We start from the raw sequence: 11421 nt of genomic DNA, 5'->3' as shown, positions 1-11421 counted from the left end.
TGAGTCTACATAATTACAGGCAGGCTAATGGTGCACTGGTAAATATGAAACTGGGCGAGCAATTATGTCCAGAAATTCTAATTTTAGTTATGATTCTCACAACTTCCAGCATATTACTGTCAAAGAGGCGACCAATGTCACTGAAATGTTAAAGATTCATCTTTGTTCAAAGGGTGGTTAAGAATCTGCACAGGTTAAAATGGTGGGTAAAGTGAGCGCTGGTGCATCCATCACTGCATGCTGGTTGATCAGATACAGCCACAGGCTGCACATCGCCGGCTGATCGTGTAAAGTCTAACAGAGTAAACGTTGAGTCGTGGGGTGGGATTTGAACCCGCTCAGGTTGCCTCTGACCCCTCTCCTCCTCTGCGCGCTGTCCTATCCGCTGTGCGCTCTGGGCACTGAACTCCGTCCCTCCCTCTTCGTCTCCTCCTCAACGCGCGGAGCTCGACGCACACAGGCACAACAGATGGTAACAGTACTACAGGCTGCAGGAGCGCAAGAATTTCATGTACAACTACTTTTATTTCGCTAAACTTTACAGGAACGTTTAGTAAAACAGGAGTAGGGGAGGGCGTTATCCGAGGACAAACTCGACTTTGACAGTCACTGGATCCTACATTTAGAGGCTCGGAATTTGGTGTCAAGGTAAGTTGTGATGTTTGCTGAATAGCTTTTCGGAATCAATGAACTCGCAGAAGAAGAAGAAGCGCAAAACGCGATGACTTCGAGCATGTTTTCTCCCTTATCGATATATCTGAACACTAATCCTGACACTTGAAGTTTGTTACATAATATTTCACAGAATGGAGAACAATGGATTTGTGAAATAGCGCTCTTGCGTCAATTAAGCCACCTTCCACTGTGAATGAAATGGATTTTACACCATCTGGGTAAAGATAAATCTGTGTGAGAAATTGTTTCAAACTCGACTTTAACACAATGTTTCCAAAACTAACCTAAAGATGAAATTATTTTACTGTCTGACACTAATGAGATGTTTATTTTAAATGGCAAACTTTAGAGCTGCAGCATTAATGTGGGTATGAATTAAGAATGAATGCAAACACCAGACCTCCTCATTATCCTGAATTATTACGGCAATAAGAGTCTTTTGGTTCTTCTGTTCCAGGAGTTTATACAACATTTAGTCTTTATGCACAAACACAGAGGCTGCAGCCCTATAGGGATAGTGTGTCACAAGACTGAATTACATTCAAATATATAGAATGATCACGGCTTTTAATGATTTATGTTGAGCCCCTCCACCCCAACACACACAGGACTTTTAATGTGAAAAACCATACAGACACATCCATGTCAAAGGTCATTATCGGCTCTCTGACACTCTCTGTGGTGTTTTTTCATCTCTTGTGAAAGGTGGCTGAGGTTAAAGATGGTTTAAAACAGAGCAACATCAGGCGTGTTATCAATGCTCCACATGATCATAGAAGCTCTCTGAATGTGAACCCAAGCAATCCAATTGTGACTTTTCTGCAATACTCTTGTCACTCGTGAAATGAGATAAAAGCTTTGAGGCTTTTTGATGTGCACGTTGACATCAAATGCCATATGCAAAAATATTTTTTATTTTTTTGTTATTCAAAAACACTCACTCACGACCTTTGTCGACATTAAAATTAATTCCCTTTTTTGGAAAACGTGGCATAATCAGTATTTTAAATCCTGCAGAGGCTCAAGTTCATAAGGAACAACTCCCGCCACCATCAGCATGCAGCGGGAAGTGCGGAGTGTGAGACACTGACACTAATCTCTCTGAACTCTTGAGCAGACACTCACTCTGACATTTAGATAATTAAGAATAACTCAATCTACCTCTTAACATTCATTCTTATTATTAAGCTGCTGTGTAGATTAAATTCAGATGTGTATGTTTGCCAGCTGAGCCACACAGGGAATAAAAAAAAAACACCATGGGAGCATCTCTACCATAGGTCCAGACCTGCAGAGGACCCCATGTGGCCCTGTGGCAGCAGCAGCTACAGGAAAGCGCAGCAGATTACCACATAGCCTTGCAATTTGTACACAATTAGATCTCCGGGGAGAGACGCTCCAACTTTGTGTTGCATCGGCTCTTGATTCTGTGTGAGCTGCTGGCACGATAGATAAATGTGGAAATGAGAGGACTGCTTTGAAAATGCGGCTGCAGATGTGCAGATTTGACAATGCCAGTGAAATAATTAGTCTAACAGTGATGTTGTAAATGAATGGAAATAAATAACTTGGGGAGGGGGGGTTACTCCTGTATAAATAGCTGTGGGATCATTTTCTGGAAGTCTCATTCAGATCTATGCTTTCTCTAGCAGTGCTGTACTTAATACACTCCAATACACAATGTTTTTTTAATCTCTTTCTGCTTTTACTAGTCCTGTGGCTCTTTGTATGTAACACAGTACATATTGTCTCTAAGACATTATTACATGTGCTGTGTTCTTGTTGCCCTTGTAAGTGGATTTATTCATGCTCATTAAAAATTTTATGGGACCTTTGAGAGTCCACGGTCACTGATGCCTCTTTGGAAGAGCCACACGACAAACTCATTTCACCATGTGTTCTCTTACATAGTCAGAGAGTGCACAGTGCTGAATACTGGTGCTCGATCAAAACACACTCTCAGTATGTATTAGAGCATAAATTGGTATGTACTGCAGTGAATATACCATGTCAAGCAGAGGGTAGAGATTGTATCCAATATCTGAGACACTCTACTTTCCATTAATCAAAAACACTCTGTTCTAACAAGTGGAGACTGTGAGTGCAGTGATGTAGTTCCCTTGTTTATCTGTCTTTGCTGTGTTTGCCCAACTTTTATGTGTCAACCTGGGAAGGCAGGGCCATTTTCTCTGTGGAGTGTGAAGTACACATTTTGACACAGTGCAGGAATTGTCACTGGGAGGTGGCACTGCTGCTGACATTATTGGAATGCCAGTTATTCTCCCAGTGTGGTATTTTATTATATTGTTGCCGGTGTTGTGAAAAATGAGAATGGCCTTTGAGTGTGAGTGAAGGAGCTGTATTATACGAGAAGAAGGGGATTTAATGACTTAAGTCAGAGACAACATCCCTCAAGTGTGGAAGGGTTAGATCTAAAGTAATAAGGTAGGACTGGCTCTTTTTATGAGAACTGTAGTGTGTGGACTATGAGCGTAGTCTCTCGCTTTGAAGAGTAGAATCAAAAGTGTGTGGATACTCAGCCACTGCAGAGGCTAACTGTTGTATTGAGTTTACATAACCCACATGTGAGGTAGACCTCATAAATACAGATATACGTTTCCAGATACAGCCAAACATAAAAATGCTACATTGCAGCAGAGGCAATTAAACAACATGATAAATGCTTGCTCATTAGAAAACATTCCCAAACAGCCTGCAGATGTATTCTGTTCCATAAGTGTGATGTCATGCAAATATGAATGTGATGCTTTAAATATCGTTTTTTCGCAAAGCAAACCATGTCCTGTAAACGAACAAAATAAATCACGTCGACGTTCAGTTCTACATGCGTTAAAAATGCTACCATCATCTCTGATTGGGTGTGTTGTGTTTTAGTTAATGGGCTTCATTTGATGCTTCTCCACTTTTACTGTGGCTGCTGTCCATCCATCAAACCCAGGCCCTCAAACACTGTCCTCACATGACTCAAGCAGCCAAGCAAACACACTGTAAGTGATGCCATAAAATCAGAGTCTATCTGCAGCAACACATGGGTTGTTTATTTATTAATTTTTTTTTTTTGTAGCAGTGCGTGTGCTCTCTCCATTTCCAGTGGATCAATATCCTGCTGTGAGAAGTGAGTGAGAGTAAAATGAGGGGGATACTACAGTGAATAAATCCTGCAGTGATACCTGTAGCCGTCGTTAAGCAGTTGTGCCATGCAGCATCTGACATTAAGCTGCTAATCTCAACATGAAAGAGAAGATGCTCACATCTGTGAGAGATGATGATGGATGCATTAAATTTGAAAATACTAAACATACAGTGTATGCATCTATTACTGGTTGACTGTCACCATCCTTGTTATTAGAGCTCATTCATGCACATTTTCACTGATGGTAACTTATTAATCATTATGTCCGTCCTTGCTCCGTTAACACACCTCACAGCCATTTATTATAAATATCATTTTTTTTACTCATTTAGCTATGATCTCAAGTAAATTTTAATCAGATTTTTTTTTTCCATTGTTGGATGGTGAAAAGGAGATGGGGATGAGGCACAGCTCCTCATCAGCCAACTGAGGGAAAACGTGACGTCATCAAACCACACAAGTCGCCACAGTCAGGCCTAATCCCCCCGCGCAGCTAACAGTCTTCCTCTGGTTAACATGAACTTAAAGAAGAAGAAATGTTAACTGATGCAGATTTTGAGACATATCAGGTCTTTTTAAAGACATAACAAAAAGGCAGATGAGAAAAGAAGCTTTTGGAAGTAATACTTCTGTATGCTTATCGCTGCTGGGTAATGTCAACTAACTAAACAGTTCTGTGAATGGAATTTGTGATCAAATCCAACTAGTTTACAAATCAATGAAGATCAGCATCTACCACTGTAATGATACATTAAAATAGAGTAGCATTAGCAGACCCTATTTAGTTTAGTTTAGATTTGTGGAAAGTGTATCCTAATATTTCTCTTATATTGCAGTGTTTTTTAACCATTCATTTTACCGCCACTTAGTATCTTGCCCTCACATGTTAGCTCGTAACTAAATGACTACATGACTATATGACTACATAATTACTGAACCAGATATTTCCGGAAATGCAATCTGTTAATTTTTCTAATTTTTCATATTTTGTAGTATTTTTTAAGGTAAAAAATGATCAAATGTTTATGGACCATTATGTTATGTTATATTGCGTGCAACCATTGTTACACTTGCCATAGTTTGTGTGGGTGTGGTTTCGTAATCTCGACCACTGGTTCTCAGACTTTATGAAACCTAAGGATGTTTTTTTTTTTTTTTCGTTTACTTTGATTGCTATGATTTAGTTGTGAGAAATTAATGCAATAAAATAAAAATTGTTAAAGATTAAAAAATGTTTTCAGGGACTGTAAAATAGTTGTCTAGTAGATTGTTAAACTACATACAGTAATTATATATTGTATACCTGTGCAGTGTACAGTGTGTATTAGGTAACTAAATGTCTGGCCGTGTTGGACTGTCTGCTCCTTCACTGAAGATTCTCATCTTTACTTTTTAAAGATATTTTCTTTGTTTCTGTTTGACTCTGCAGCTTCGTGCCATTTGGTGTTGGTGATGGAGGTAGTATCGTGAAAAAGTGACATCAGTGAATATCCTCTATAGGATGACCAGCTGTGGATTATTCAGTCTCATCTGTGCTTTTCTGTCCTGGCTGGTTCTCCTCTTGTCGAAAACATCGACTCTGTCATCATCTGTCATTATGAGTTGTATCAGGGGGAACATGTAACAGCAGTTATGTTTTAATATCGTGCCGCGCTGCCTGTTTTTTTTATGAGGAGGAAACAATTAACGTTGATTAAGAAAATATACTGCGGGACAGATTTGATAAATGTCAGCAATCATGATCACAATAGCGTCCACTGAAAAAACTGAAACGGAAGGAGTGTTTTCTGCCCTCAAACCTCAGCTTTAGTGAAAGGGTTACTTGGTACCATGCAGCTTCAAATGCCACCCCGCCTAGCACCCACAAATAGAAAATTTGAAGGGGAATTTTAAATGGAAGTGGATTAATATTTCACCTCAACATTGATTCATGCTCCCTCTGTAGACATTTTCATTTTCATTTTCAGCGAGTTGCTTATGCAAAGGCATGCAGTGACGTTACCGCGGTCTTGATCTGCCACATCCTCTCCTTTCCAGTGTGCATTAGAAGTAATGGGCCTCCTATGTGGAGCTTGGCTGTCATCGCCACTTAGATTGTCACCCCAGCTGCCTGCTCTGTCATTTTCTCATTCACAGTGGCGATAGAGATAACAGGGGTTGAAACGATAAGGGCTCTGATGGATGGAAGGTATTATTATTGACTTGAGGTGTTTGCTGACTGCGTCCTGAAGAAATACATGACATTTACCATGATATTTCAGAGTGCAAGGTAATTTCTCAGGTGATGTGGATCAACTCTGCAGCATGGCTCTGCTCTATGCAACAAAAAATCTGATGTATTGCATTTTACAGAGACATCTTCCCTTACTAAATCAGTGCCAAAACACTCGAGCTACTGTAGATGCGATGCTCAGAATTTAATTATTTTCATAGAGAAAAATAAAGATTAAAGCTTCTAGCTTCAGTTTGTCATCTTTCATGTGTCAGTCCTGTTATTAAATTCTCACTTCCTTTTAATATTGTCTCCTCTACATGTTGTACTGGCCTCTACAGCACACCATTGCACAGGTGAAGGACAGGGGAAATCTATTTTCATTAAAGTTGTATGACAGAGCCTGAAGACACCCGGCAGTTTCATAAGTACAATCGATGCTGCTCGCTCATGCTCTGGCAGTTTGTCTCCACGGTGACGTGGTAGAGATGTGCTTTGAGTTGACCCTTGAATCAGGACTTAATGACACTCTGGCCTGCTGTAATATACTACTGCATTGTTTTTAGACAGCTTGATAGGGAAGCTTGCTAGAGGTTGAACAGGCTTTGTGATCTGTGTGATTTCAGCTTTTGAGCTCCTTTTTAAGCGTGATGACAAGCTCGGCTTTGTCAGTTTGTAATTTTAAAAGGTGTAAATGTGCAATTTTGGCTTCTGGCGAAAGAGCAAGAGGAGGAGGAGGACAGGGAGAGGGGGCTTGGTAATAGAGCAGACAACTTCTCTACAGACAGTATGCAATTAAACTGGAAATGTTAAAGGAGCTCTGAGTCACCAGAGGGAGCAAAAAAGAGCGATTTCTTTTCCTAAACAACAGAAATTAATTATATGTGCCCAGCAGGCTTGATCACTCACAGAATGTTGTATGGTACAATGAGTGGAATGGAAATGGAATTAAACAATGATTTAATGGTTTAATTATTGTTTAAAGTGCACAGCAAAGAGCATTTATGGACATATGCCTGTACTGTTGCTGCCTCAGTACCAGTAACACCTGCATTTCACCTGCAGTAACAGATTTTTTTTTGGCCACTTGGGGACAGCAGAACACATCGTTGTCGTTTTAAATTTATATAGTGGATCCATCATCATTCATTTGGAGTTGCGCTTCTGGCCACTTGATGATGAACATTCACGCTCTGTTTTTGGTCTCTACCAGCTCGGTAGGAAAATATCTTGCACTTCAGACTTACTATGTTTACTAGCTTGTTGCCAACTTCGCTGTCTGCTATCTGGTGCTAGGCAGGTACTCCATATTAGGTTTTCTTTTGTGAAAACCAGCCGTCTTCTTTGGTTGAAAACAACTCTATGAGAGCAGTGAGAGCAAATGAAAAGTAAAACTGCATCCAGATAGCTAAACAATGAGCTAAAGCTCACTATAAATCTTTGTAAAGCCGAGGGTAGCGGCAGATACAGCTGAAAAATCCCTGTAGGCTCATCACTACAAGCGATACCTTTCACACCATCATTTCATACATTGTTAAATGTCACTGGAACACCACCTTCATTGATATTTCCCTGAAACTGGCTTCAGCTTCTTGAACTGGAGGTTGTAACCTTTCGTTGCCTCAGTCTGTCCCACATCTGAGTCTTCTGGTAGCGTACAGTACTGTAACTGTAACTGTGTACATTCTCACTATGTTTGCCCTTGCATGTGTTGTGACAGAGGGAAGACATATCCAGAAATAATGTGATGTTTCCCACCTGAAGGCGCTTCACTAATTAGACTCGTTTACTTTAATGAGATGCAGCAGTTTCACATTGAATGAGATCCACTTTGCAAAATCTCCGTCAATAGATAAGGGGGAGGGAAACTGCGCCGAGGGAACAGGTGGTAGACATTAATGAGCAGATCCAATAAAACCCATTGAAAGAAACTGTTCCTACTCCTCTTGCGTGAAAGACACAATAGTATCACTGATTCGTGTGGTAATGCACATGAATGTTTTATCAATACTTGCTCCTTTTGAAGACATAAGCCAACCTCTTGCACCGCCAAAAGATGAAGGAGAGAAAGAAATCCTCTAAATTTAGCAGTATGCAGCATACGACATACACCCTCCTCCAAAGCAAATGATGCTCTTCTCTGCACTGAGCAGAAACGGTACTGTACTATGATGCCACACTGAAGGACTTCGTAACCAAGGCAACTAACAACAGGCACAGAGAATGGTCAGATTAGCCGGTGAAGTGTGAAGAGGAAGCATTTCAGATTTTACATACAGCAAAACAGCCGAGCTGTCTTACATCAAAACAGTGTATTAAAAACGGGGGAACATTTTTCTTTTTAATCTTTTTACGTGTAGCAGCGTTTGTTTCGTGTGTGTACCTCACCAATTTTTTCAAGTTGCATTAACACAAGCAGCAGCTATGCTTGACAATCAGAGATTTTAGCACAAAGTGAAGCACAGCAGAATATTGAAACACGGCGCTCAAAGGCTGAGGCACGGATAGCTGAACACAAGGCTAGAGATGAGCTAATCACACACTTCAGGAAGAGAGCATGGTGGAGGTGGATGCCTCCATTAGCGACAAGGATTCACACCTCAGTCATTCATCTCACCACCTCCCACCGCGCTGACCCCCTGACACATGTTCTGAGTCACCTGGCTCCTCGCCACTCCTCCCTGCTTGTTTTCTGAGCGTACGTCAGCCTCTCTCTCTCATGGAGCACACAAACACACCGAGAGCAGATTAACTGTATCACTGCCTAGACAAAGCAAGAAAACAGAGGAAAGTATATTTAGGCACAGACTGCTACTATTGACTGGAGGCCTCAGAGATTTTTTTTTTTCATTCACGTGGGACGAAAAGAAGCACGAGTCCAGCTTTGTGGTGGATAGTAGGTTTTTGTAGAGCAATGAGCCTGGTTTTCTAGCCACATTAACTTATACAAGAAAGGCTAAGCATGCATCAGAGGACCAACCCCATGAGCTTTCAGTGTTACGGCTCCAATTCTCCCAGCACACATTTGTGCTGTGGACACGCGTTTCTATCCTTGCAGCATGGATTTAAATGAGTCAGTTCACACTAGCTTTATTGTGCCTGCACAGTTGTTATTTTTGGTAGGGACATTGTCGTCATGAAGATAAAACCAGAACAGAGCCACATGTCACATATGACATAAAACAGATATCAGTTTAATAGGCTCCTCCAGGGGTACATCTCATAGCACCTACCTATTAATAAGGAACTAAAACAGAAATTATACAGTATATGTTTAAAATGTACTGGTATGTGCTTCTTGTATGAACATACTCTACAGTAGAGCTTTGATGAACCAGAACCTGAACCACAGAAGCAGCTTTGAGGCTAAGCCCGACTTGAACCCGACTTGAAAAATTTCTGCTTGAATAATAATAATAATAATAATAATAATGACAATAATAATAATACTTGAAGTAAAAAAGCAAAAAAGTAAACTACATTGTGCATATAACATAGTGCAAATTATTATATATTAAAGCAAATAAACAGTCTGGAGTCAAAAACACAAACATTACATATTTACATTGTGCACATAGTGCAAAAATGATTATCAATGTAAAATGTCAGATCAAATGAAGATGAAGAAAATCACACTAATGTGTTTCTGTAGATTTTTAACGTTGGCACTGTAATCTGAAAGTCCATTTTGTGGTTGGTTACATGTGCATTAGTAGAGTTTGTTCATTTGTCATGGACAAGACTACTGGCTGAAATACGAACAGCAGCCTGTATGAACCAACTGTAGAAGTTGGTCTGTAGTTTTGCGTTCTACGCGTGGCTGTGCGGACCTCTAACAGGTAAAAACTACATCCAACTGTGTAATACACAAGTGCAGTCAGCTTGAACCTCAGTGTACCAGAGGCAATGAGCAACCATGGGGTTTTTTCTCCATTTAATTAAAATAAATCAATCAAATCAATGTATAATCATCACGATTAATCAGTGTAACCATGATCCTGCAGTGAAAATGATCCAGTTTATTAAATCAGTGCTAGTTGATAAAACTTGTTTCAAAACCCTGCGTAACCATTACTATTTGGCAAAACCCAGTGTGCACACAGTGAAGCTGGCATGCAACCACAAAGATGAAAGAGAAGGCAAATAACACAATGTGCTGTGTCCGCTGTACTCTGGCCTGTATCCATAATACTATGACTGTGTTTACCTTTTATTACCCTGTGTTGGTACCCTTAGCTTTGCCAAACGGACTGGTTCCATTCAAAAGAATGAGAGGGCTACTACTGACTGACTGAGCTCTACTGACCAAAGTAAGGGGGGGTTCATCCTCTGAGGACCATGAATGTACAAAGTTTCATGGTTTACATGCTTGAGATATTTCAGACTAGGCCAACAGATCAAAACTATGATCCTTGATACAGTAATTTTAGGGGTCATAAAATCATAAAATCCATGAAATGGACCATAGGGTGAGATTGTCACCCCACTACTCGTGTTTGTCTACTTTTTGTGTTTTATAAAGCCATGTACAAACATTAGTGCATCATAATATTATATGCAAATGGTATGACCATGGTAATGTAAGACAAAACAATAGGACATATACAGTAATTATACATTTTAAGCCGTTCTGCACAGCACAGCTTCATGGAGGCAAGAACCTGCAGAAATAAATGAGGTGTTGGCAGCTGTGTCTGATGTAGTGAATTTCATTGGTGTTCTTTGGGAGCAGATGATAATCTGGTGAAGGGCTGTGCATGATTTACATGTCCTGCCTGAACTTTTGCTGAGTGGATATAAAATAGTTGGAAGGCATTAGCTCTTAGTTTTCTCTTTCTTCTACTTTTTTGCTTTCAAGCATGGTCTCCCCCAAAATGAGTGGTCCTAAAAGTTAGCTCTTCTGGCTCTAAATTGATGATACTCAAAAGTTAAAAAGTCTTGTGAATAAAATGTACTGTATGGATTCATTAGACATCTGTTGCTACATACAGTGCAGTACGTAGAGCAGAGTTGGAGTGCAGCACAGGATGGGTAAAGGTTTGGATCATGTTCTCTTTCCTTTGAGAAGGACAAATGTGATCGCACTGTGGGTGCATGAATGTCTAGTACAATTTAAACATTGGCTGAAATGCAAACTAGATGACATTTTTTGAGCGGCTTAATGTTTGCATGCGTGCAACAGGAAATGTAGCCAGCATGGGGATTCGGTTTGCTTGGCTCCACTAAAGGAGAAGGTGGGTCGGACTGGTGGGCAGGCGGTGCTGTGATTCCACTGAGACTATCAAGGTCATATGTAGGACAGCTCACCACCCCTCACTGGGTCTGTGCTTACAGTGGGTCACAACACGTGTACTCACCCCGGTCTAAGAAGCAAAAGCGC

The 11421-nt window shown here is 40.4% G+C and overlaps 1 protein-coding gene across 1 annotated transcript in view; it reads left to right on the top strand.

Annotated features, from left to right (window-relative positions):
* The first annotated feature begins 269 nt into the window (after positions 1–269).
* The window catches only part of camkvb (CaM kinase-like vesicle-associated b), a 35037-nt gene continuing 23885 nt past the window's right edge, over positions 270–11421 (top strand). Inside the window, exon 1 of the mRNA XM_010734972.3 lies at positions 270–648. The gene's annotated coding sequence lies outside the window, so the exon portion shown is untranslated. The remainder of the gene's footprint in view (positions 649–11421) is intronic.

This window comes from Larimichthys crocea, chromosome I, assembly GCF_000972845.2.
Source record: "Larimichthys crocea isolate SSNF chromosome I, L_crocea_2.0, whole genome shotgun sequence".
NCBI lineage: Eukaryota > Metazoa > Chordata > Actinopteri > Sciaenidae > Larimichthys > Larimichthys crocea.
This window is presented reverse-complemented; position numbering and strand designations above follow the sequence as displayed.